This window comes from Bombina bombina, chromosome 2, assembly GCF_027579735.1.
Source record: "Bombina bombina isolate aBomBom1 chromosome 2, aBomBom1.pri, whole genome shotgun sequence".
In the NCBI taxonomy this organism is placed as follows: Eukaryota; Metazoa; Chordata; class Amphibia; order Anura; family Bombinatoridae; genus Bombina; species Bombina bombina.
In genome coordinates this window covers 121,172,777-121,200,145 of record NC_069500.1, presented here as the reverse complement: position 1 = coordinate 121,200,145, position 27,369 = coordinate 121,172,777, and the positions used below count along the sequence as shown (strand labels likewise).

Here is a 27,369-nt window from a genome sequence, read left to right as displayed (position 1 = left end):
AAAAATAAGGAAAGTTGAACATTCTGAGTCAAGGCAAATAAATGTTTGAATACATATATTTAGAACTTTATAAACAAAGTGCCCAACCATAGCTTAGAGTGTCACAGAAAATAAGATTTACTTACCCCAGGACACTCATCTACATGTTTGTAGAAAGCCAAACCAGTACTGAAACGAGAATCAGCAGAGGTAATGGTATATATAAGAGTATATCGTCGATCTGAAAAGGGAGGTAAGAGATGAATCTCTACGACCGATAACAGAGAACCTATGAAATAGACCCCGTAGAAGGAGATCACTGCATTCAAATAGGCAATACTCTCCTCACATCCCTCTGACATTCACTGCACGCTGAGAGGAAAACCGGGCTCCAACTTGCTGCGGAGCGCATATCAACGTAGAATCTAGCACAAACTTACTTCACCACCTCCATCGGAGGCAAAGTTTGTAAAACTGAATTGTGGGTGTGGTGAGGGGTGTATTTATAGGCATTTTGAGGTTTGGGAAACTTTGCCCCTCCTGGTAGGAATGTATATCCCATACGTCACTAGCTCATGGACTCTTGCTAATTACATGAAAGAAATAGAGGGCATTTATATTGAGTTTTTTCCGAGATGCAACCATTTTAAAGCTATCTTCTGTAAAATGTATAGAGCATACTCTGTATGTGGTATTTTGTTGTTTCTGTCTTATTAATCTGATTAATGCATCTATATCATGAAATGATCGCCAGTACTCTCCATCCATATTTTTATTCTTCCAGGGGAGTTAGGAAAGCAATGCATGGAAACATCAGCCATGTTTTATTTCTATGTTGTTTGGTTAAGCAGCCATTTATAAAACACCTTTGCAACTGCAATATTTTTAAAAACAATACGTATATAAATATAAAGGTACAAGACAGTAAAAACTATTATTATTACATAAATCTGATAGATCAAAGAATTTTAAATAATTTTCAAATTTAATTGTAATCTAGAATTTGCTCTGTTCTGCTGGTATCCTTTGTTGCTAGAGAAGCAATGCACTACTTAGAGCTATCTGAAAATATCACGTAAGCCAATGACAAGACACGTGTAGCCCTTAACCACAAGACACCAAAATGTAGTTAATTACTGCTCCTGAGTCTATGTAGGTATGATTTTCCAAAAAGTATGCTAAGATAATCAAAGGGATATGAAACCCAATGTTTGAGTATACAATTGTAAACAACTTTAAAATTTAGTTATAAGATTTTTTTCTTCATTTTGTATCCTTTGTTAAAAAAAACAGCAGTGCACACCAATGGAAGTAATATCATGAGACCTAAATGTGCTAGGAAAAAATTAGTACCAACTGAGAATATCTGGATTTAAAAAAAAACAAAAAAAACCCATAAATTATGCTTACCTGAAATTTAATTTCCTTCTGTATGAGCAGAGTCCATGGCATCATTCCTTACAGTTCGGAAATACTGAACCTGGCCACCAGGAGGAGGCAAAGACACCCCAGCAAAAGGCTTAAATACTCCCCCCACTTCCCTCATATCCCAGTCATTCTGCCAAGGGAACAAGGAACAGAAGAAGAAATATCAGGGTATAAATGGTGCCGGAAGTGAAAAACTAATTTTGGTCCCCCCATCAGAGTATACGGGCAGAGGCCGAAAACTCTTCTAATACAGAAGGAAATAAAATTATCAGGTAAGCATAATTTATGTTTTCATTCTTAATATGAGGAGAGTCCATGGCATTATTCCTTACTGTTGGGAAACCTATACCCAAGCTCTAGAGGACACTGAATGATAACAGGAGGGGTAAAAGAAAGTCGGTCCCTATTCTGAGGGCACCACAGCCTGCAAAACCTTTCTCCCAAAAGCTGCTTCGTCAAATTTGTAGAATTTTTAAAAAGTATGCAAGGAGGACCAGGTAGCCGCCCTACAAATCTGATACAGAGGCCTCGTTCTTAAAGGCCCAAGAGGAAGCCACTTATTCTAGTGGAATGAGCCGTAATCCTCTGAGGAGGTCTAAGCCCCGCTGACTCGTAAGCTAAGCATATAACACTCCTCAACCAAAAGGATAAGGAAGTCGAAGAGGCCTTCAGACCCTTACGCTTCCCAGAGTAGATATCAAACAAGGAAGAAGATTGTCTAAAATCCTTAGTAGCTTGAAGATAAAACTTCAAAGCTTGAACATCCAGATTATGAAGTAAATTGTTCCTTTGAAGGAGGAGGATTAGGACACAAGGAAGGAACCACAATCTCCTGATTTATGTTACGATCAGCCACCACCTTAGGCAGAAAATCCAAGCGGGTACGTAGGACAGCCTTATCAGTATGGAACACCAGATAAGGAGGCTCACATCCAAAGCAGCAATCTCAGAAGCTCTGCGTGCCGACGCAATAGCCAATAGAAAAAGAACCTTCCAGGACAACAATTTAATGTCAAACGAATGCATAGGCTCAAACGGAGCCCATTGCAAAAACTTAAGAACAAGATTCAAACTCCAAAGGGGAGCGTAAGATCTAAACACAGGTCTGATCCTGATCAGAGCCTTAACAAATGATTGCAAGTCAGGGAGCTCTGCAAGCCTCTTATGCAGCAGAACAGAAAGGGCCGAAATCTGTCCCCTCAGGGAACTGGCAGAAAGGTCCTACTCCAGAACCTCCTGGAGAAAGGAAAGAATCCTGGCAGCCTTGACCTTATGTCAAACGAAACCACGCTCTTCACACCAGAATAAGTTCTCCATAACTTATGATAGATGTGATGAGTAACAGGCTTACAAGCCTGAACGAGAGTGTCAATAACCCTCTCAGAGAAACCTCTCTAGGCTAAGATTAAGTGCTTAATCTCCACGCAGTCACCCTCAAAGAATCTAGATTTTGATGAACAAAAGGACCTTGTTCCAGCAGACCCCTGCAACAAGGTAACTTCCATGGAGTAAATGAGGACATCCCCACCAGGTCCGCGAACCACATCCTTGATGCGGGCCACTACACGAGGGAGAAGTGGTAACAGCGGAAAAATGTAAACTAGATTGAACCTCCAAGGCACTGCTAATGCATCTATTCGCTCCGCCTGAGGATCCCTGGACCTTGACCCATATCTGGGTAGCTTGGAATTGAGCCGGGATGCCATGAGATCCATCTCCGGCGTCCTCCATCTGTTGCAAATCTCCACAAACACCTCAGGATGGAGAGACCATTCCCCCGGATGAAAGGATTGTCTGCTGAGGAAATCCGCTTCCCAGTTGTCCACACCCGGAATGTGTATCGCCTGCAGCGAGCAGTTGTGGGCCTCCACCCATTCCAGAATCCGAGATACTTCCAGGGGAGCTCCTTGTTCCCCCCTGACGGTTGATGTAAGCCACCAAGTTTATGTTGTCTGATTGGAATCTGATAAACTGGGACAAACCCAGAAGAGGCCAAAATGTTGATCGGGTGGAGGGACTCCTCTTGAGTCCACAGGCTCTGTGCCTTCCTGGCACCCCAAACACTCCCCATCCTGATAGATATGCATCCGTAGTCACAATATTCCAGGATGGAATATCCTCATGGATATGGAGTCTATTATAGTACCCAGGAATTCGACCCTGGTACAGGGAATAAGAGAACTCGAGATCGAAGAATAAATAGAAGAGCTTTCGAATGGTTTTCTGCCAGATGACAGGATGGTGCTTGAACCAGAATATCGTCCAAGTATGGCACTACTGCTATGCCTCTGGTTCTGGCCACTGCAAGCAGAGCCCCTAGAACCTTTGTAAAAACTCTTGGAGCAGTAGCTAGACCAAACAGAATTAGTGCAATAAACTTGAAGTGCTGGTCCAGGAACGCTAACCTTGGGAATTTGAAGTGTTCCTTGTGTATTGGAACGTGAAGGTAAGCATCCTTCAGATCTATTGTGGTAATGAACTGTCCTTCCTGAACCAAGGGAAGGATGGACTTTATTGTCTCCATCTTGAAAGAGGGGACATATAGGAATTTGTTTAAACACTTCAGATCCAGAATCGAGCGGAAAGTTCCCTACTTCTTTGGGACCACAAAAAGGTTTGAGTAGTATCCCAGGACCTTTTTCTGCAAGAGGTATCAGGACAATGACTTCCAGGGAGGAGAGATCCCTCACGCACCCCAGAGAGGCCTCTCTCTTTTCTGGCCTTGAAGACAGGTTTGGCAATAGGGATCTGCCCCTGGGTGGATGAGACTTGAAACCTATCCCGTATCCCTGAGCGATGACCTCCAGGACCTATGGTTCTAGCAAGTCCCCAAACAAAGCATTCGAAAAGAGCAAAAGTCTGCCCCCTACAAGATTCAGAGCCGATTTGGGGGCCGCCCCTTCATGTTGACTTTGTCTCGGCGGGCTTCTTATTCTGCTTGGATTTATTCAAGGACTAAGCCGGCTTCCAAGTCCCCTTGTATTGCTCGGGCTTAACGGAGGGCTGCTGACGTTGGGATTTATCCGAACGAAAGGAACGACAAATAGGACCTTGTCCCTTAGGTTTGTTCTTCTTATCCTGTGGTAAAAAGGCACCTTTGCTTTCAGTAACCGTGGAGATAATTAAGTCCAGGCCTGGAACAAATAGAATCTTTCCTTTAAATGGGAGGGAAAGAAGTCTCGACTGAAGTCATGTTCGCAGACCAGAGTGCCCTACGGGCTTGAACAGAAAAACCTAAAGCCTTGGCATTCAGGCGAATAATTTGCATATTTGCATCACAAATAAAAGAATTAGCCACCCATAAGGCCTTAATTCTTTCCTGGATCACATCGAGGGGACCCTCCACCTCAATCAACTCAGATAAGGAGTTGCTCCAGTAGGTAGCTACTCCAGCAACAGCCGCTGCCGGTTGAAAAAAATATCCCATATGTGGAAACATCTTTCTTAACAGAGTTTTGATTTTCTTATCTATGGGCTCTTTAAATGACAAACTAGCCTAAAGTGGGATAGTAGTGCGTTTAGCAAGCGTGGAGATAGCGCCAATCTACCTTGGGGATGGAACCCCACAATTCCAACCGGGAACAATTTCTTAAAGGAAGGAGAAAATGAAGAGCCAATTCTTTCCCAATCATTCTTAATAATGTTAGCCATCTTTACGGGAACCGGGAAAGTTTGTGGTACAACCCTATCCTTGTAGACCTTATCTAATTTAGGAATCAAAGGTTCCTCAGGCAATTTGGGCTCTGGAACCTCTAACGTAGCAAACACTTCCTTTAGCAGAAAACGTAAATGCTCAATCTTAAATCTAAAGTCTGGTTCCTCCGCAGCTGGAGGCTTAGAGGCAGCAGATTCCGACCCAGAAAGAGCACCCTCTGAAGTATCAGAGGAATCTTCATCATCGGATAATCTGGTATCAGACAAATCCAAAAAGCTAGTAGATGACCCCTGGGAAGGATAGCAATATTTGACCTTTCGCTTGTACTTAGCAGGGCAAGGTAAAGCACTAAAGGCTGCAGACACTGCCGTTTGTAACTGCTCATTAAAGTCTGGCGGTAAAAGGGCCCCGTCCAGATGGAGGATTAGGAGTGCTACGGGAAGCTGCATGTGTATTAGGAGATGACTGTAGGGTGTGCACCTCACGGGACGGAGACTCCTCAGAGGTAGACGGCTCAGTGGTATCAAACATATTAACTTTCTTTGACATGATAACTTTATCAAGGCATGTGGAACATAATTGAGCAGTCGGGTGTACCATAGCCTCCTCACAATATAGGTATTAGACAGGTATTAGACTACGGTAAAGAGGGAGTACCCTCTAACGCATCAGAATCCTCCACAGCTTGTGCTTATAAAGCAGACTATTGATTAATAAGATAAAACGGCACCTTTATACCCCCAATGGGTGGGGCACTCACCACCTCCTATGACCCAGGCCAAACAGAGAAACCGCTTCTTCTCCGTTTTACCGTACGGAAATCAGTGTGACCACACCAGGTCACATGGTGCGCAATGCAGGACCGCCCCTGCTATAATAGGAAAAAAAAAAAGTGCCAGCTTCAAAAAACGAAAGTAAAAACCTGTACGTTCCAACATCTACCTGAGCCTCATCTCACACATGTCCCAGCATAATCATAATAAAATAAAATTCCCCCTGTTCAATAATCCCCCTCTGGAGATATTAACCCTTGATTCAATACAGATAAAAGGAGCCACACTGTGACCCTGTATTCTTGCGTTATCATATGTGTATAAAAAAATGAAACAATCTTATCGGAATCTATGCCGTGGAACAGAAACACAGCCTCTCAAGTTTGACAGTCTTGTAGCATCGCTCCTGACATGGACTTGAGTGATTGAAGCAGGCAGTTAAACTCCTCAACACTGATTGCTTAGGAGCTGTTAATAGGAGTTTGGATGGGTCTCCCTGCATCTCCAGACTCTAACATTCGTCAATGCTCTCACTGAGAGGCTGACAAGACTACTTAAAACACCAGTCTCATTTTGAAGGGTAGATAGCCTTCATAAGTAACTACTCCGAATCTTCTGACACTTCTCTGGCAACCTCCTGTGACGAAAGGCAAGAATGACTGGGATATGAGGGAAGTAGGGGGAGTATTTAAGCCTTTGGCTGGGGTGTCTTTGCCTCCTCCTGGTGGCCAGGTTCAGTATTTCCCAACAGTAAGGAGTGATGCCATGGACTCTCCTCATATTAAGAAAGACAAATACAGAGAACACAGACGCCTAGATTTAGAGTTCTGCGTTAGGGTTAAAAAGCAGCGTTAAGGGGTCCTAACGCAGCTTTTTAACGCCCGATGGTATTTAGAGTCAGGCAGGAAAGGGTCTACCGCTCACTTTCTTTCCGCGACTCCAGGCTACCGCAGATCCCCTTACGTTAATTGCGTATCCTATCTTTTTAATGGGATTTGCCTAATGCTGGTATTACGAGTCTTGGAAGAAGTGAGCGGTAGAGCCTCTACTGACAAGACTCCAACCGCAAAAAAAAGTCTGTAGTTAAGAGTTTTATGGGCTAACGCGGGAACATAAAGCTCTTAACTACTGTGCAATAAAGTACACTAACACCCATAAACTACCTATGAACCCCTAAACCGAAGCCCCCCCACATCGCAAACCCTATAATAAAAATTTTTAACCCCGAATCTGCCGCTCCGGACACCGCCGCCACCTACATTATCCCTATGAACCCCTAATCTGCTGCCCCTAACATCGCCGACACCTATATTATTTTTATTACCCCCTAATCTGCCCCCCCCCAACGTCGCCGCCACCTACCTACACTTATTAACCCCTAATCTGCCGACCGGACCTCGCCATCATTATAATAAATGTATTAACCCCTAAACCGCCACACTCCCGCCTCGCAAACACTATAATAAATTGTATTAACCCCTAATCTGCCCTCCCTAACATCGCCGCCACCTACCTACAATTATTAACCCCTAATCTCCCGCCCCCAACGTCGCCGCTACTATAATAAAGTTATTAACCCCTAAACCTAAGTCTAACCCTAAAACCCCCCTAAGTTAAATATAATTTAAATTAATCTAAATAAATTTACTATAATTAAATAAATTATTCTTATTTAAAACTAAATACTTACCTATAAAATAAACCCTAATATAGCTACAATACTTTGTATTTATTTTAACTAGGTACAATAGCTATTAAATAGTTAATAACTATTTAATAGCTACCTAGTTAAAATAATTACAAAATTACCTGTAAAATAAATCCTAACCTGTTACAAATACACCTAACACAACACTATCAATAAATTAATTAAATAAATTACCTACAATTAGCTAAACTAAAATACAATTAAATAAACTAATCTATAATACAAAAAAAAAGTTTAAACTAATTGCACCTAATCTAAACCCCCTAATAAAATAAAAAAGCCCCCCAAAATAATAAAATGCCCTACCCTATTCTAAATTACAAAGTAATCAGCTCTTTTACCAGCCCTTAAAAGGGCTTTTTGCGGGGCATTGCCCCAAAGTAATCAGCTCTTTTACCTGTAAAAAAATACACCCCCCCCAACATTAAAACCCACCACCCACATACTCCTACTCTAACCCACCCAAACCCCCCTTAAATAAACCTAACACTAACCCCCTGAAGATCTCCCTACCTTGAGTCGTCTTCACCCAGCCGAGCCAAATTTTTCATCCAAGCGGAGCAAGAAGAGGTCCTCCATCCAGTAGAAGTCTTCATCCAAGCGGGGCAGAAGAGGTCTACCATCCGATTGAAGTGTTCATCCAAGCGGCATCTTCTATCTTCATCCATCCGGAGCGGAGCGGCAGCATCCTGAAGACCTCCGACGCGGAACATCCATCCTGGCCGACGACTGAACGACGAATGACTGTTCCTTTAAATGACATCATCCAAGATGGCGTCCCTCGAATTCCGATTGGCTGATAGGATTCTATCAGTCAATCGGAATTAAGGTAGGAAAATTATGATTGGCTGATTCAATTAGCCAATCGGATTGACCTTGCATTCTATTGGCTGTTCCGATCAGCCAATAGAATGCAAGGTCAATCCGATTGGCTGATAGAATTCTATCAGCCAATCGGAATTCGAGTGACTCCATCTTGGATGACATCATTTAAAGGAACCGTCATTCTTTGTTCAGTCGTCGGCCAGGATGGATGTTCCGCGTCGGAGGTCTTCAGGATGCTGCCGCTCTGCTCCGGATGGATGAAGATAGAAGATGCCGCTTGGATGAACACTTCAATCGGATGGAAGACCTTCTGCCCCGCTTGGATGAAGACTTCTACCGGATGGAGGACCTCTTCTTGCTCCGCTTGGATGAAGAATTTGGCTCGGCTGGGTGAAGACGACTCAAGGTAGGGAGATCTTCAGGGGGTTAGCGTTAGGTTTATTTAAGGGGGGTTTGGGTGGGTTAGAGTAGGGGTATCTGGGTGGTGGGTTTTAATGTTGTAGGGGGTTGTATTTTTTTTACAGGTAAAAGAGCTGATTACTTTGGGGCAATGCCCCGCAAAAAGCCCTTTTAAGGGCTGGTAAAAGAGCTGATTACTTTTTAATTTAGAATAGGGTAGGGCATTTTATTATTTTGGGGGGCTTTTTTATTTTATTAGAGGGCTTAGATTAGGTGTAATTAGTTTAAACTTCTTGTAATTTTTTTTATTTTCTGTAATTTAGTGTTTGTTTTTTATTGTATTATAGATTAGTTTATTAATTGTATTTTAGTTTAGCTAATTGTAGGTAATTTATTTAATTAATTTATTGATAGTGTAGTGTTAGGTGTATTTGTAACTTAGGTTAGGATTTATTTTACAGGTAATTTTGTAATTATTTTAACTAGGTAGCTATTAAATAGTTATTAACTATTTAATAGCTATTGTACCTAGTTAAAATAAATACAAAGTTGCCTGTAAAATAAATATAAATTCTAAAATAGCTACAATGTAACTATTAGTTATATTGTAGCTATATTAGGGTTTATTTTATAGGTAAGTATTTAGTTTTAAATAGGAATAATTTAACTATAGTACATTTATTTAGATTAATTTAAATTATATTTAACTTAGGGGGGTGTTAGGGTTAGACTTAGGTTTAGGGGTTAATAATTGTAGGTAGGTGGTGGCGATGTTAGGGAGGGCAGATTAGGGGTTGATACAATTTATTATAGTGTTTTCGAGGCGGGAGTGTGGTGGTTTAGAGGTTAATACATTTATTATATTGGCAGCGAGGTCCGGTCGGCAGATTAGGGGTTAATAAGTGTAGGTAGGTGGTGGCGATGTTAGGGAGGGCAGATTAGGGGTTGATACAATTTATTATAGTGTTTTCGAGGCGGGAGTGTGGTGGTTTAGAGGTTAATACATTTATTATATTGGCAGCGAGGTCCGGTCGGCAGATTAGGGGTTAATAAGTGTAGGTAGGTGGCGGCGACGTTGGGGGGGGACGGACAGATTAGGGGTTAATAAATGTAATATAGTTGGGGCGATGTTGGGGGACAGATTAGGGGTTAATAAATATAATGTAGGTGTTGGCGATGTTAAGGGCAGCAGATTAGGGGTTTATAGCGATAATGTAGGTTGCGGCGGTGTCCGGAGCGGCAGATTAGGGGTTAATAAGTGTAGGTAGGTGGCGGCGACGTTGGGGGGTGGCAGATTAGGGAGTAATAAATATAATGTAGTTGTCGGCGATGTTAGGGGCAGCAGATTAGGGGTTCATAGCGATCATGTAGGTTGCGGCGGTGTCCGGAGCGACAGATTAGGGGTTAGTAATAAAATGCAGGTGTCAGCGATGTCGGGGGCGGCAGATTAGGGGTTAATAAGTGTAAGGTTAGGGGTGTTTAGACCCGGGGTTCATGTTAGGGTGTTAGGTGTAGACATAAAAATTATTTCCCCATAGGAATCAATGGGGCTGCGTTAGGAGCTGAACGCTGCTTTTTTGCAGGTGTTAGGTTTTTTTTCAGCCAGCTCAGCCCCATTGTTTCCTATGGGGATATCATGCACGAGCACGTTTTTCCTGCTTACCGCTACCGTAAGCAGCGCTGGTATTGAGGGTTGAAGTGGAGCTAAATTATGCTCAACGCTCCCTTTTCTGAGGCTAACGCAGCCATTCAGACAACTCGTAATACCAGCGTTGTCTTAAGGGTGCGCTGGAAAAAAAAGGAGCGTTAGCACCGCAAGTCTTTACCGACAAAACTCTAAATCTAGGCGAGAGAGTTTTATGTCCCTTTAAGAAGTATGTAACAAAAGTACAATAATCTTCATAAGCATAACTAAACATTAAATGAAACTAACAATAACAACAAAGTACCAAAAAAATTGACAATGATAAATAACATATGCTTTCTTTCTTTATTTTATTGTATAGATAATTTAACCTTGACAAAGGTCTGATTGTTAGATAAAAACGTTGGGAATGTGATAACAACCAGATTGTACCGGAAATAAATACTTTAAAATGAAGCTCGAGTGCCTGGATATTTTTGACGCTATTACAATAAGGAGCAAGCACTGACATTTATCCTATTAAGGGAATGCAATGGAAAGGTATATATAAACATATATATAAATAAATTATATATATATATATATATATATATACATATACACACACACACACAGTATATATATATATATATATATATATATATATATCAGTGACATGCAGTGATGTCAGAGGCTGGTGAGGCACTAGACATGATATGCCAGAGAAACATATGTACAGAGGGCCGCAAGTACCCCCAACAGGGCAGGTTTAAATGATAGCTGAACCAGTGCACAGGTGACATAATCAGGTGATGGGTGGGAGCAAGTTAGTAATCACTGAGTTACTGATCAGCTGATTACTTCACCTGTGCACTGATTCAGCTATAATGAAAACCTGGCCTGTTGGGGGTACTTGAGGACCATTGTTGAGAAAATGTATTGATTACCTGGAGAATAAAGCACACATATTCTGCTCACTGACACCCACACACACTCTGCTCACATACACACTCACACAATTCTGTGGCACAGTGCCAATTACTAAGCAATTAGAATGATACACAATCTTCTCTACTCACTACTGTATTGTAAAAATAGAAATAATTTACCATACAAGTTTTACACAAAGGATAAGTTATCAATACTGCCAACACAGCTGCTGCAATATGGTGTTCAAAAAACGAACGTGCACATCCCACTTAGGTATGCTCTTCAACAAAGGACACCAAAGGATACCAAAAGAATTAAGTACACAATAATAAAAGTAAAATAGAAAGTTTATTTTTTTTATTTTGTGTGTGCAATTTCTATCTGAATGATGGAAATGTAATTATGACTTTCATGTTCCTTTCAAAAACTAATTTGATTTGCTGATATGGGGCCAGTAACAGTTGATGCTAATTCTCAAAATATAAATAACTAGAAAAATCTATTAAAATTTCATGCTCTACTTCAATCATGAAAGTTTAATTTTTAATGTCTCCCTTTGACTATGTGTTTAACCAGTTACTTTACAATGGCATTATTTCTAAAAACATTTAACTGCAATAATTACATATATTTTTAAATGACTCATTATCTGCTTTTTATTAATATACACTTGTATAAAAGCAGCACATATTAAAAACACAATGCAACAGCTTTCAATTGATTTGTGAATTACAAGTTAACAGCAGTCTTTAAATAAATGGAGACACAGAGAAAAATAAAAATAGATACTGCATCCTGTGACTGAACAGACATAACATATATGGAGTTTGTACCTAATTAGGTCAAATAACCATGAAAAAGGGAGACTTAGCAATATTCAATGTCAAAAAACATAATTTATGTAAGAACTTACCTGATAAATTCATTTCTTTCATATTAGCAAGAGTCCATGAGCTAGTGACGTATGGGATATACATTCCTACCAGGAGGGGCAAAGTTTCCCAAACCTCAAAATGCCTATAAATACACCCCTCACCACACCCACAATTCAGTTTAACGAATAGCCAAGAAGTGGGGTGATAAAAAAGTGCGAAAGCATATAAAATAAGGAATTGGAATAATTGTGCTTTATACAAAAATCATAACCACCCCAAAAAAGGGCGGGCCTCATGGACTCTTGCTAATATGAAAGAAATTAATTTATCAGGTAAGTTCTTACATAAATTATGTTTTCTTTCATGTAATTAGCAAGAGTCCATGAGCTAGTGACGTATGGGATAATGATTACCCAAGATGTGGATCTTTCCACGCAAGAGTCACTAGAGAGGGAGGGATAAAATAAAGACAGCCAATTCCTGCTGAAAATAATCCACACCCAAAATAAAGTTTAATGAAAAACATAAGCAGAAGATTCAAACTGAAACCGCTGCCTGAAGTACTTTTCTACCAAAAACTGCTTCAGAAGAAGAAAATACATCAAAATGGTAGAATTTAGTAAAAGTATGCAAAGAGGACCAAGTTGCTGCTTTGCAAATCTGATCAATCGAAGCTTCATTCCTAAACGCCCAGGAAGTAGAAACTGACCTAGTAGAATGAGCTGTAATCCTTTGAGGCGGAGATTTACCCGACTCAACATAGGCAAGATGAATTAAAGATTTCAACCAAGATGCCAAAGAAATGGCAGAAGCTTTCTGGCCTTTTCTAGAACCAGAAAAGATAACAAATAAACTAGAAGTCTTTCGGAAAGACTTAGTAGCTTCAACATAATATTTCAAAGCTCTAACAACATCCAAAGAATGCAATGATTTCTCCTTAGAATTCTTAGGATTAGGACATAATGAAGGTACCACAATTTCCCTACTAATGTTGTTAGAATTCACAACTTTAGGTAAAAATTCAAAAGAAGTTTGCAACACTGCCTTATCCTGATGAAAAATCAGAAAAGGAGACTCACAAGAAAGAGCAGATAATTCAGAAACTCTTCTGGCAGAAGAGATTGCCAAAAGGAACAAAACTTTCCAAGAAAGTAATTTAATGTCCAATGAATGCATAGGTTCAAACGGAGGAGCTTGAAGAGCCCCCAGAACCAAATTCAAACTCCAAGGAGGAGAAATTGACTTAATGACAGGTTTTATACGAACCAAACCTTGTACAAAACAATGAATATCAGGAAGATTAGCAATCTTTCTGTGAAAAAGAACAGAAAGAGCAGAGATTTGTCCTTTCAAAGAACTTGCGGATAAACCTTTATCTAAACCATCCTGAAGAAACTGTAAAATTCTCGGAATTCTAAAAGAATGCCAAGAAAAATGATGAGAAAGACACCAAGAAATATAAGTCTTCCAGACTCTATAATATATCTCTCTGGATACAGATTTACGAGCCTGTAACATAGTATTAATCACAGAGTCAGAGAAACCTCTTTGACCAAGAATCAAGCGTTCAATCTCCATACCTTTAAATTTAAGGATTTGAGATCCTGATGGAAAAAAGGACCTTGCGACAGAAGGTCTGGTCGTAGCGGAAGAGTCCACGGAGGGTAAGAGGCCATCCGGACAAGATCCGCATACCAAAACCTGTGAGGCCATGCCGGAGCTACCAGCAGAACAAACGAGCATTCCTTCAGAATCTTGGAGATTACTCTTGGAAGAAGAACTAGAGGCGGAAAGATATAAGCAGGATGATACTTCCAAGGAAGTGATAATGCATCCACTGCTTCCGCCTGAGGATCCCGGGATCTGGACAGATACCTGGGAAGTTTCTTGTTTAGATGAGACGCCATCAGATCTATTTCTGGAAGCTCCCACATTTGAACAATCTGAAGAAATACCTCTGGGTGAAGAGACCATTCGCCCGGATGCAACGTTTGGCGACTGAGATAATCCGCTTCCCAATTGTCTATACCTGGGATATGAACCGCAGAGATTAGACAGGAGCTGGATTCCGCCCAAACCAGAATTCGAGATACTTCTTTCATAGCCAGAGGACTGTGAGTCCCTCCTTGATGATTGATGTATGCCACAGTAGTGACATTGTCTGTCTGAAAACAAATGAACGATTCTCTCTTCAGAAGAGGCCAAGATTGAAGAGCTCTGAAAATTGCACGGAGTTCCAAAATATTGATCGGTAATCTCACCTCCTGAGATTCCCAAACTCCTTGTGCCGTCAGAGATCCCCACACAGCTCCCCAACCTGTGAGACTTGCATCTGTTGAAATTACAGTCCAGGTCGGAAGCACAAAAGAAGCCCCCTGAATTAAACGATGGTGATCTGTCCACCACGTTAGAGAGTGTCGTACAATCGGTTTTAAAGATATTAATTGAGATATCTTTGTGTAATCCTTGCACCATTGATTCAGCATACAGAGCTGAAGAGGTCGCATGTGAAAACGAGCAAAGGGGATCGCGTCCGATGCAGCAGTCATAAGACCTAGAATTTCCATGCATAAGGCTACCGAAGGGAATGATTGTGACTGAAGGTTTCGACAAGCTGAAATCAATTTTAGACGTCTCTTGTCTGTTAAAGACAGAGTCATGGACACTGAATCTATCTGGAAACCCAGAAAGGTTACCCTTGTCTGAGGAAGACTGAATCTATCTGGAAACCCAGAAAGGTTACCCTTGTCTGAGGAATCAATTAACTTTTTGGTGAATTGATCCTCCAACCATGATCTTGAAGAAACAACACAAGTCGATTCGTATGAGATTCTGCTAAATGTAAAGACTGAGCAAGTACCAAGATATCGTCCAAATAAGGAAATACCACAATACCCTGTTCTCTGATTACAGACAGAAGGGCACCGAGAACCTTTGTAAAAATTCTTGGAGCTGTAGCTAGGCCAAACGGCAGAGCCACAAACTGGTAATGCTTGTCCAGAAAAGAGAATCTCAGGAACTGATAATGATCTGGATGAATCGGAATATGCAGATATGCATCCTGTAAATCTATTGTGGACATAAAATGCCCTTGCTGAACAAAAGGCAAGATAGTCCTTACAGTTACCATTTTGAACGTTGGTATCCTTACATAACGATTCAATATTTTTAGATCCAGAACTGGTCTGAAGGAATTCTCCTTCTTTGGTACAATGAAGAGATTTGAATAAAACCCCATCCCCTGTTCCAGAACTGGAACTGGCATAATTACTCCAGCCAACTCTAGATCTGAAACACAATTCAGAAATGCTTGAGCTTTCACTGGATTTACTGGGACACGGGAAAGAAAAAATCTCTTTGCAGGAGGTCTCATCTTGAAACCAATTCTGTACCCTTCTGAAACAATGTTCTGAATCCAAAGATTGTGAACAGAATTGATCCAAATTTCTTTGAAAAAACGTAACCTGCCCCTACCAGCTGAGCTGGAATGAGGGCCGCACCTTCATGTGGACTTAGAAGCAGGCTTTGCCTTTCTAGAAGGCTTGGATTTATTCCAGACTGGAGATGGTTTCCAAACTGAAACTGCTCCTGAGGATGAAGGATCAGGCTTTTGTTCTTTGTTGAAACGAAAGGAACGAAAACGATTATTAGCCCTGTTTTTACCCTTAGATTTTTTATCCTGTGGTAAAAAAGTTCCTTTCCCACCAGTAACAGTTGAGATAATGGAATCCAACTGAGAACCAAATAATTTGTTACCCTGGAAAGAAATGGAAAGTAGAGTTGATTTAGAAGCCATATCAGCATTCCAAGTTTTAAGCCATAAAGCTCTTCTAGCTAAAATAGCTAGAGACATAAACCTGACATCAACTCTGATAATATCAAAAATGGCATCACAGATAAAATTATTAGCATGCTGAAGAAGAATAATAATATTATGAGAATCATGATCTGTTACTTGTTGTGCTAAAGTCTCCAACCAAAAAGTTGAAGCTGCAGCAACATCAGCCAAAGATATAGCAGGTCTAAGAAGATTACCTGAACACAGATAAGCTTTTCTTAGAAAGGATTCAATTTTCCTATCTAAAGGATCTTTAAACGAAGTACCATCTGACGTAGGAATAGTAGTACGTTTAGCAAGGGTAGAAATAGCCCCATCGACTTTAGGGATTTTGTCCCAAAATTCTAATCTGTCAGACGGCACAGGATATAATTGCTTAAAACGTTTAGAAGGAGTAAATGAATTACCCAATTTATCCCATACTCTGGAAATTACTTCAGAAATAGCATTAGGAACAGGAAAAACTTCTGGAATAACCACAGGAGATTTAAATACCTTATCTAAACGTTTAGAATTAGTATCAAGAGGACCAGAATCCTCTATTTCTAAAGCAATTAGTACTTCTTTAAGTAAAGAACGAATAAATTCCATTTTAAATAAATATGAAGATTTATCAGCATCAATCTCTAAGACAGAATCCTCTGAACCAGAAGAGTCATCAGAATCAGAATGATGATGATCATTTAAAAATTCATCTGTAGAGAGAGAAGTTTTAAAAGATTTTTTATGTTTACTAGAAGGAGAAATAACAGACATAGCCTTCTTGATGGATTCAGAAACAAAATCTCTTATGTTATCAGGAACATTCTGCACCTTAGATGTTGAGGGAACTGCAACAGGCAATGGTACATTACTAAAGGAAATATTATCTGCTTTAACAAGTTTGTCATGACAATTAATACAAACAACAGCCGGAGGAATAGCTACCAAAAGTTTACAGCAGATACACTTAGCTTTGGTAGTTCCAGCACTAGACAGCGATTTTCCTGAAGTATCTTCTGACTCAGATGCAACGTGAGACATCTTGCAATATGTAAGAGAAAAAACAACATATAAAGCAAAATTGATCAAATTCCTTAAATGACAGTTTCAGGAATGGGAAAAAATGCCAATAAACAAGCTTCTAGTAACCAGAAGCAAAGAAAAAATGAGACTGAAATAATGTGGAGACAAAAGCGACGCCCATATTTTTTGGCGCCAAATAATACGCCCACATTGTTTGGCGCCTAAATGCTTTTTGGCGCCAAAAATGACGCCACATCCGGAACGCCGACATTTTTGGCGCAAAAGGACGTCAAAAAATGACGCCGGAAACAGAAAAGATTTTTTGCGCCAAAAAAGTCTGCGCCAAGAATGACGCAATAAAATGAAGCATTTTCAGCCCCCGCGAGCCTAACAGCCCACAGGGAAAAAAAGTCAAATTTTTTAAAGGTAAGAAAAAATGATTGATTCAAATGCATTATCCCAAATATGAAACTGACTGTCTGAAAATAAGTCAAGGCAAATAAATGTTTGAATACATATATTTAGAACTTTATAAATAAAGTGCCCAACCATAGCTTAGAGTGTCACAGAAAATAAGACTTACTTACCCCAGGACACTCATCTACATGTTTGTAGAAAGCCAAACCAGTACTGAAACGAAAATCAGCAGAGGTAATGGTATACAAATAAGAGTATATCGTCGATCTGAAAAGGGAGGTAAGAGATGAATCTCTACGACCGATAACAGAGAACCTATGAAATAGACCCCGTAGAAGGAGATCACTGCATTCAAATAGGCAATACTCTCCTCACATCCCTCTGACATTCACTGCACGCTGAGAGGAAAACCGGGCTCCAACTTGCAGCGGAGCGCATATCAACGTAGAATCTAGCACAAACTTACTTCACCACCTCCATAGGAGGCAAAGTTTGTAAAACTGAATTGTGGGTGTGGTGAGGGGTGTATTTATAGGCATTTTGAGGTTTGGGAAACTTTGCCCCTCCTAGTAGGAATGTATATCCCATACGTCACTAGCTCATGGACTCTTGCTAATTACATGAAAGAAACTTTAATCTAAATAATGTGGACACTGCACACTTAACTTCAAACTCTGGGTTTTAAATTATGGATTTAAATTTGAATTGACCCTTTGACTTCCTGTCAGTATTGGGTTATGCTCACTTACTGCCCCCCCCCTGTTAATGAGCTGTATCTGAGAACAATTTGTGAATCACAAGAGATGTAGAATACTACTTTACTCTTCTGCTTGGTGTCATCTGTTTTTAGGTTACCTCAGCTTCCAGTTGTGTCACATGACCCTGCTTACTGCATCCTCCTTCTGATTAATCTATATATCCTTCACTTGCTAGGAGGCATTAAGAGGGGTGCCTCCTATTGGTCCCAATTTTTGCTGCTAATATATTGAGACAAAACAGGTGAGCTGCAGCTCAGCTTTTCCTTTGACCCATGTACTGCAATGGAGAGAAGCGTTCCTGTACCTGCCTCTCCATAGCATTACATGGGGGGGAAATATTTTTTTTGGGACTTTTTTTTGTTTTAATTAAAATTTAATTAAGCTTTGGCCACATATGGCAGGGTAGGCACTGCCTCCCCTGCCTCCTATGAGTGCACGTCCCTGATATATATATATAAAATGTCCAATAGAACGGAAGGCACTCACAGGGTCTTAATTATAATAATCCATTTATTTGTTGACGCTTCAGGGTCTCCCCCGTTTTCAAAACAAAATGCCTATTTATTGCTACCAGAAGTGCTTCTACCTTCTTGGACTTGTGTGTGTATATACAGTATATATATATATATATATATATATATATATATATATATACACACATACATATATATATATATTTAATTTTTTTTACACATACAAAACACGGAAGGGGACTGCACTCTCAGACTGGACTAGGTACACATCCTATGACCCTGCAACATGCAGGCTGGGTGCAAGGCCCATAGTGAAAATTACAAAACAAATTAATACAGCACACAGAGAAAGTCCAGCACTCACTTGCAAGCTCTCAGCTAAGATTTAAGAGACAGTCAACCCAAATGTTCAAATAGGTCATTCCTATAAACTTGCTAATGATTCTTATTTTGCACTATAGCCTAATTTAATAGCCTAAATTGTTTCTAAGCATTAGTACTTCCTTTTTTCTCTTTTGGCTGTTTAAAATGCTCGCCTGCCCCCTCCCATATTTCGTCATCAGGATCTTCATTGTCCAGCTCTAACTGCTAATTCTCGTCCGTCCACACTCCTGTGTTTTGCGCATGCGTAGTGCCCGCTAACGCTGTAGGGGGAAGGTTTTAAAAAACTCTAAATCCCTTCTCATTTCCCCTACAGCGTTAGCGGCGCATTGCGCATGCGCAAAACACGGGAGTGTGGACGGACGAGAATTAGCAGTTAGGGCTGGACAATGAAGATCCTGATGATGAAATATGGGAGGGGGCAGGCGGGCATTTTAAACAGCCACAAGAGAAAAAAAGTAAGTACTAATGCTTGGAAACAATTTAGGCTACTAAATTAGTGCAAAATAAGAATCATTAGCAAGTTTACAGGAATTACCTATTTGAAAATTTGGGTTGACTGTCGCTTTAAAAGCAAAAATGGAAGAGTCAGTTATTGCATCTGGCCAAATGGGACAAGCCCAGGTACCACGTCAAGGTCTCTCCCAAAACCTGGGTCCTTACAACAGCCAAACAATGCAAGCTCTCAATCAAACAAACTGGGAACAAGTCAAGGGTGCACAGACTTATGTAATCACCCTAGACATAAACAAAACATGGAAGGGGACTGTACTCTCAGACTGGACTGGGTTCACATCCTATGACCCTGCAACATGCACAGCTCTAGGTGCTCAATAGCACTCTCAGGCAGCCGCACTGTCCCCAGAGTCCCAGGAAGTTAACCCCAGACAGGTCTGGGTGCAAGGCCCATAGGGAAAATTACAAAACAAACATTTTCCGGATTAACGGTACTGTAAGTTTTGAGTAATTTTTGAGAAAGAGAGAGAAATTAAGTCTGCAAACAAATAATGGGAACAGCAACTTTTGAATTTGTACACATTTTATCCATCTTGAATGAATAAAGAAAACCATTTTATTCTAGACTGGTGCTCACGAAAATGTGTTATATTACTGTACTAGTCTAACCCGAGGTGCAGCATGGTCAGAATATCGCACTTGAGAGCAGATCACAGGTGATTGGTGCTGGAGGTAGAGAGTGACAGCCATTTTGCACTATTGCAATTCATTAGGACGCCCTACTAATCGACTTTCTCTAAATGTGGAAAGGAAGCTGCAGATCCAGCCAAAGGTAGCTGGGAAAGGAAAGCAGGATCCACAGCTAAACGCTTTACAGCATTACAGTAATTGCTTTTATTTCCATATTGTCGTTCTTCAAATGTCTCCATTAAGTTGTATGGGAGAAAAGGTGAACATTCTTATAGTGCATATTCTAATACTGGGCTTAAGCGGACTGAACTGTTTGTTTGGGTGTATTGCAGAGCTAAAACATCAGTCCATTGTTTTCCCCAGCAAATACTATTGTGTTTGATGTACACTGTGGCCAATTAGAGACAAATCTGAAGTACAAGTACACTAGGGTTGCACCGATACCATTTTTTTATGACCGAGTACAAGTACAGATACTTGTTTTCAAATACTCGCCGATACCAATGACCGATACTTTTTTTTTTATGTTATGTGACAGTTTACCAAGCACAATACAGACTAATTATTTAAGATTCCTTCTTTATAATTATAAAGGACTGTAATTCAATATGAAATAATAAAACAGTTTTATTTGTCACAAAGTTCACTGAACATGTTTATAAATAAAAAATATTACAATAAAATATTAAATTTAAAGGGGTGATACAATTGGCTTGTAGGGCTGTTATATAACATCAAACTGACATTTGTATGGAGGTTCGATTCTAAGTTGAACAGCCTTTATCTTTCGACACTACTGCATGGGGCAGAAAGATATTTTTGGGTCATTTTAACCAGAGCTGGCAATCTGTTAATTAACTGCCCAGTACTTCAGGGGTTTGTCTGAACGAGGTACAGTGATCTCTCCTACAATAATACAAATAAGAGCAATTTGTATTGGCAGAACAGTAATGTAGTAAACAATTTTTAGTTTAGTCTCCACTCCAGTTTAAAATGAAATGGGAACATGCAGTTTGAAAAAACGCCACAAGATAGCATATGGGTAGGAAGTGGAGGTATCGGTTTAAGTATCGGTGCATTTGCACGAGTACAAGTACTCATGCAAATACTTGGTATTGGTACCGATACAAGTATCGGTGCAACCCTAAAGTACACACTAAGCAACCATTGTGCATCATCATCTAGGAGATTTTTACTAATCTAAGCTAAAGTAGTTTAAAGGACATGAACCATTGGATTATTGTAGCAGACATACAAAAATAATTTCATATGACAAAGTTATAATGCTGTTAGTAATAATAGTAATACCAAAAAATACACTAAACAGAACTGTAAGAACTGATGCTTTCATTGTACGCGTTTACGTGCAGCTCTATAAAACAAACATTTACAAGGAAGAAGAAAAAAAACTAAATTTATGCTTACCTGATAAATGTATTTCTTCCCGGGCATGGTGGAGACTCCACGATTTATTCCAATTACTAGTGGGATATTCAACTCTTCGCCAGCAGGAGGAGGCAAAGAGCACCCCAGCAGAGCTGTTAAGTGTCACTTCCCTTACCCATAATCCCCAGTCATTCGGTGGAAGGAAAATAGAAAAAGAAGATAACACAAGTGTATAGAGGTGCATGAGGTTTGTACAAAAATACAGCCATCTTAATTTAAATAAGGGTGGGTCGTGGACTCTCCATGCCCGGAAATAAATAAATTTATCAGGTAAGCATACATTTTTGTTTTCTTTCCTATGGCATGGAGAGTCCACAATTCATTCCAATTACTAGTGGGAACTAATACCCAAGCTATAGAACACAGAATGAAAGGGAGGGAGAACAAGACAGGCGGACCTAAACAGAAGGCATAACCGCTTGAAGAACTTTTCCCCCAAAGGAAGCCTCAGTAAGGGCAAAAGTATAAAATTTATAGAATTTGGTAAAAGGTATGTAAAACGGACCATGTGGCTGCCTTGCAAATTTGCTCCACAGAAGCTTCATTTTTGAAAGCCCAGGAAGAGGAGATAGCCCTAGTGGAATGAGCCGTATTTCTCTCAGGAGGCTGTTGTCCAGCTGTCTCGTAAGTCAACCGGATAACACTTCTCAACCAGAGAGAAAGAGTAGAAGTGGCCTTCTGACCCTTACACTTGCCAGAGAAAACAACGAACAGGGCAGTAGACTGCTGAAAATCTTTAGTTGCTTGAAGGCAAAATTTTAGAGCAGGCACAACATCCAGTTTGTGCAACAGGCATTCCTTCTGAGAAGAAGGATTAGGACAAAAGAAAGGAACAACAATTTCCTGACTGATATTGCGATCCGACACTACTTTAGGAAGAAATCCCAGCTTGGGACGAAATACCGCCTTATCCGCATGAAAAATAAGGTAAGGGGAATCACATTGCAGAACTGAAAGTTTTGAAACTCTGCGAGCAGAAGAAATAGCAAGAAGAAACAAAACCTTCCAAGATAATTTAATATCAACAGAATGCATCTGCTCAAACAGAGCCTGCTGCAAAACTTTAAGAACAAGATTAAGGCTGCAAGGAGGAGCAACAGGTTTAAACACAGGCCTGATTCTGACCAGGGCCTGAACAAAAGATTGAACATCTGGCAGATCTGCTAGACGTTTGTGCAAAAGAATAGACAGTGCAGAAATCTGACCATTTAGAGTGCTGACTGACAAACCCTTTTCCACGCCCTCCTGAAGAAAAGCCAAAATTTGGGGAACCCTTACCCTGCTCTAAGAGAAACCCTTTGATTCACACCAAAAAAAGTTATTTACGCCATACCTTATGGTAAATTCTGCGAGTAACAGGCTTACGAGCCAGAAGCATAGTATCAATGACCTTTTCAGTGAAGTCACGTCTAGCCAAAACTAGGCGTTCAATCTCCAAGCAGTCAGCTTCAGAGAATCCAGATTTAGGTGGAGAAAAGGACCCTGAAGTAGAAGGTCCTTCCTCAGAGGAAACTTTCAAGGTGGAAGAGACAACATCTTTACCAAGTCTGCGAACCAAATCCTGCAAGGCCATGTAGGAGCTATTGGAATCAAGGACGCCCTCTCTTGTTTGATACGAGCAATGACTCGTGGAAGGAGATAAAATGGAGTAAACAGGTAAGCCAGACCGAAGTTCCAAGGAACCGACGGACCGTCTATCAGAGCGGCTTGAGGATCTCTTGATCTTGAACCATACTTTGAAAGCTTGCCGTTTTGATGTGATGCCATAAGACCCAACTCCGGAACCCCTACCTGAGGGTTATCTTTGAGAATACCTCCAGACGGAGAGCCCACTCCCTGGGATGAAAGGTCTATCTGCTCAGAAAATCCGCTTCCTAGTTGACCACCCCTGGAATGTGGATTGCAGATAGGAGACAATCGTGAGCTTCCGCCCACTGTAGAATGCGTGCCACCTCCTTCATTTCTAACCAACTCCAAGTTCCTGTGTAAGCCACCGAGGTGATGATGTCCGATTGGAATCTGATAAACCGGACCAAGGCTAGTTGAGGCCAAGCTTTCAATTGAAGATCACTCTCAACTCTAAGATGTTTATGGGAAGAGAAGACTCCTCCCGGGTCCAAAGGCCCTGAGCTTTTAAGGAGCCCCAAACTGCTCCCCAGCCTAACAGGCTGGCGTTGGTGATCACAAGCACCCAGGAAGGTCTCAGGAAGCATGTGCGCTGAGACATCCACCACAAGAGAGAGTCTCTTGTTAGACCATCCAGATCTATCATCTGCGATAGATCTGAGTGGTCTCCGTTCCATTGACCAAGCATGCATAACTGCAGAGGTCTCAGATGGAACCGAGCAAAGGGAATGATATCCATCGAAGCAACCATCAGACCAATTACCTCCATGCATTGAGCCACTGATGGACGAATAGAAGACTGGAGAGAAAGGCACGAAGCGATTTGGATTTCCTGACATCCGTCAGAAAAATGTTCATGTATAGAGAATCTATAATTGTTCACAAGAAACACACACTTGAATCTGGTACTAGAGAACTCTTTTCGCGATTCCCTTTCCACCCGTGGGAACGTAGAATAGACAATAACATCTCTGTATGAGATCTTGCTAGTTGAAAATATGACGATTGAACCAAGATGTCGTCTAGGTAAGGCGCCAACGCTATTCCCTGAGATCTGGCCACTGCCAAAAGAGCCCCCAGAACCTTTGTTTAGATTCTGGGAGCCGTAGCAAGGCCAAAAGGAAGGGCAACAAACTGGAAATGTTTGTCCAGAAAAGCAAACCTCAGAAACTGGTGATGCTCCCTGTGGATGGGAACATGAAGATACGCGTCCTTCAGATCTATGGTCGTCATGAACTGACCTTCTTGGACCAAGGGAAGAATGGAGCAAACAGTTTCCATCTTGAAGGACGGAACCTTGAGGAATTTGTTGAGACACTTTAGGTCTAGGATGGGAGGGAAAGTTCCCTCCTTTTTGGGAACCACAAAGAGATTTGAACAGAATCCTTCACCCTTTTCCTCTACAAGAACTGGAACAAACACTCCCAGGGAAGATAGGTCCTTTACGCAGTTTAAGAAGGCCTTTCTACCTGGTTTCCCGATACCCTTGACAGGATAAATCTGGACCTGGGGGGGCATGACTTGAATCCCATTCTGTAACCCTGTGATACTATATCCACGGCCCAAGGATCTGGGGCATCGCGGATCTAAGCCTGTCAAAAAAAAAGGAAAGAATGCCCCCCACCTGATCCAAAACTGGATCGGGCGGCTCCTTCATGCTGACTTAGAATCAGCAGAAGGCTTCTCGGCTTGTTCCAAGGCTGACTGGACCTCCATAAAGTCCTGGATTGTTCCGGCTTTGAAGAAGAAGAGGAAGACTTTTGTCCCTTGAAATTAGGGAAGGAACGAAAATTAGGATAAGAAGAATAGACCTAAAGCTCACCAGAATTCTGAGGTAGGAAAGATCCCTTTCCACCTGCAATTTCAGAAATGATCTCAGCCAGACCAGGACCAAATAAGGTCTTGCCCTTATTGTCACAGGTTATGCATAAAATTCAGGTAAACACCTCTAGCACATATGCTTTCATTACAAGCTGTTTAGTTCAAATTAAAAGAACATTTCATTGCTATTTATTTGTAAGTAGGTGAAAGTTAGCATATGTATGAACTTATGCTTCCTCTATCCAAAGTTAGCATAAGTATGACCTTATAATTTCTCTTTCCCTTTTCCAACACATAACCACAATGTTACAGGAAGCAGATGTCTAACCACATGAAACTTTTTGTAAAATTTCTGAGACTAACTTAGACTGATAAACAGCATATAATATATTCTAGTCAGCATATATTAATCATAGGTCATTAGTAATGATCTAATGTACTATTAATAATGTGTAGCCAAATATAGTCTTAGGTATTTTTGGTAGCTGTAAAAAGCATATAAAAAGTCCCCCGACAAAGAATACGGATCTTACACTTTTCATTCAGCCTTCACCTGATAACAAAGACCTGTCAAGACTGTTGAATTGGTATGTAAATGATATATTACTATAGCAAGCATATAATTTAGTAATATTCTGTACTTATAAGGATTTGTAATGAATAACTGATTTATGTTATTGTAAATTATATTTCTAACCAATCTTTATTTCTGTAATAATTTGCATACTGCATAATAAATATACATATTATAGTTTACTTACTCTCTCTCTGTCCTTTCTAATTATTGCACTCACTATTACTTATATAAGAAGTGAGGCCATTCTACTTATATAATATTGGAGTTTGGTGCCCTGATATTAAGAATACAGAATAACCATTCTCTAAGACCCTATAAGGGAGGAAAGGCATATAACCCGTAAGGACAAAAGCTTGGACTTGGATGTTACATCTGCAGACCAAGATTTTAACCACAGAGCTCTGCGAGCTAGAACAGTGTAGAAATTTTGGCTCCCAGTCTGAGCACTTGCATGTTGGCATCACAGATAAAAGTGTTGGCCAACTTAAGAGCCTTGATCCTATCCTTTATCTCCTCTATAGTGGTCTCTTCTGTAATCAGGTCAGACAAGGAATCGCACCAATAAGATGCTGCCCCGCCACCATGGCAATACTTACAACTGATTGCCACTGTAATCCCTGATGAATGTACATCTTTCTTAAAAAAAGCCCCTAGCTTTTAATCCATGGGATTCTTGAAATAGCAACTATCCTCAATAGGAATAGTGGTCCTCTTGGCCAGAGTAGAGATAGCTCCCTCTACCTTGGGCACTGTACGCCACGAGTCGCGTATAGAATCAGCAACAGGAACCATTTTATCTTAAAAACAGGGGACGGGAAAAAAGGAATCCCTGGCTTTTCTCATTCCCGAGTTATAATTTCCGACATACGGTCTGGAACGGGAAAGACTTCCACGGATGAAGGAACATCATAAACTCTATTAAGTTTACTAGACTTTTTGGGGTTGCTAGCGACAGAAGAGTCGGAGTCGTCCAAAGTAGCAAGGACCTCCTTTAAAAGTAATTGAAGGTGTTCTTATTTAAACCTAAAATTAACCTCCTCTGAATCTTCAGAATTTTCCCCTTTAAAGTCAGAGTCTAAAATCTCGCCCTCAAAAGCTACTGAGGTATCCTCTTCATCAGACAATTGAGAAAGGTTGACCAGCGCAGTTTTAGTGGGGTCAGAAACCTTACTAGTAGAACATTTTTTAGACTTCCTCTTATGCTTACCCATAGCAGGGAAAGCTGATAAAGCTGCAGAAACCGCAGAAGTTATCTGTGCAGCAAAATCTCATGGCAAATAAACTACCCCAGGAGGTTGAGAGGAACCGCAAGGCACTGTATGTGAAACTATTATGGCTGAGGACGTTCGAGGAGAAAGCTGAGGCATATCATGAACAGTATTAACTTGAGAGATATATGGCTCAGAAAGGAGTAATTTATCTTTAAACTTCAAAGTCTTAGCTAGGCATGTGGCGCAAAATTGCACAGGAGGTACAACCTGAGCCTCCAGACAAAGCAAACATTTGTCAAAGGAAATAGATGCATTTTGGTCTGTGTCCATAATTACAGAGCTAATTCCCAAAAATTTTAAATATATATCAACCCCCTAAAACAATGTTCTGCAGCAAAAAAAAAAAAAATCTTTTTCTCACACCTCTATTCCTCAGTCTGGCTGAGAAGTCTTAACACACCAGGAACGGAGTCG

The 27,369-nt window shown here is 40.6% G+C and overlaps 1 protein-coding gene across 1 annotated transcript in view; it reads right to left on the bottom strand.

The window, feature by feature from the left end:
- Positions 1-27,369, bottom strand: part of FBXO4 (F-box protein 4) — a 104,960-nt gene that overhangs the window by 47,050 nt on the left and 30,541 nt on the right. The window lies entirely within an intron of this gene.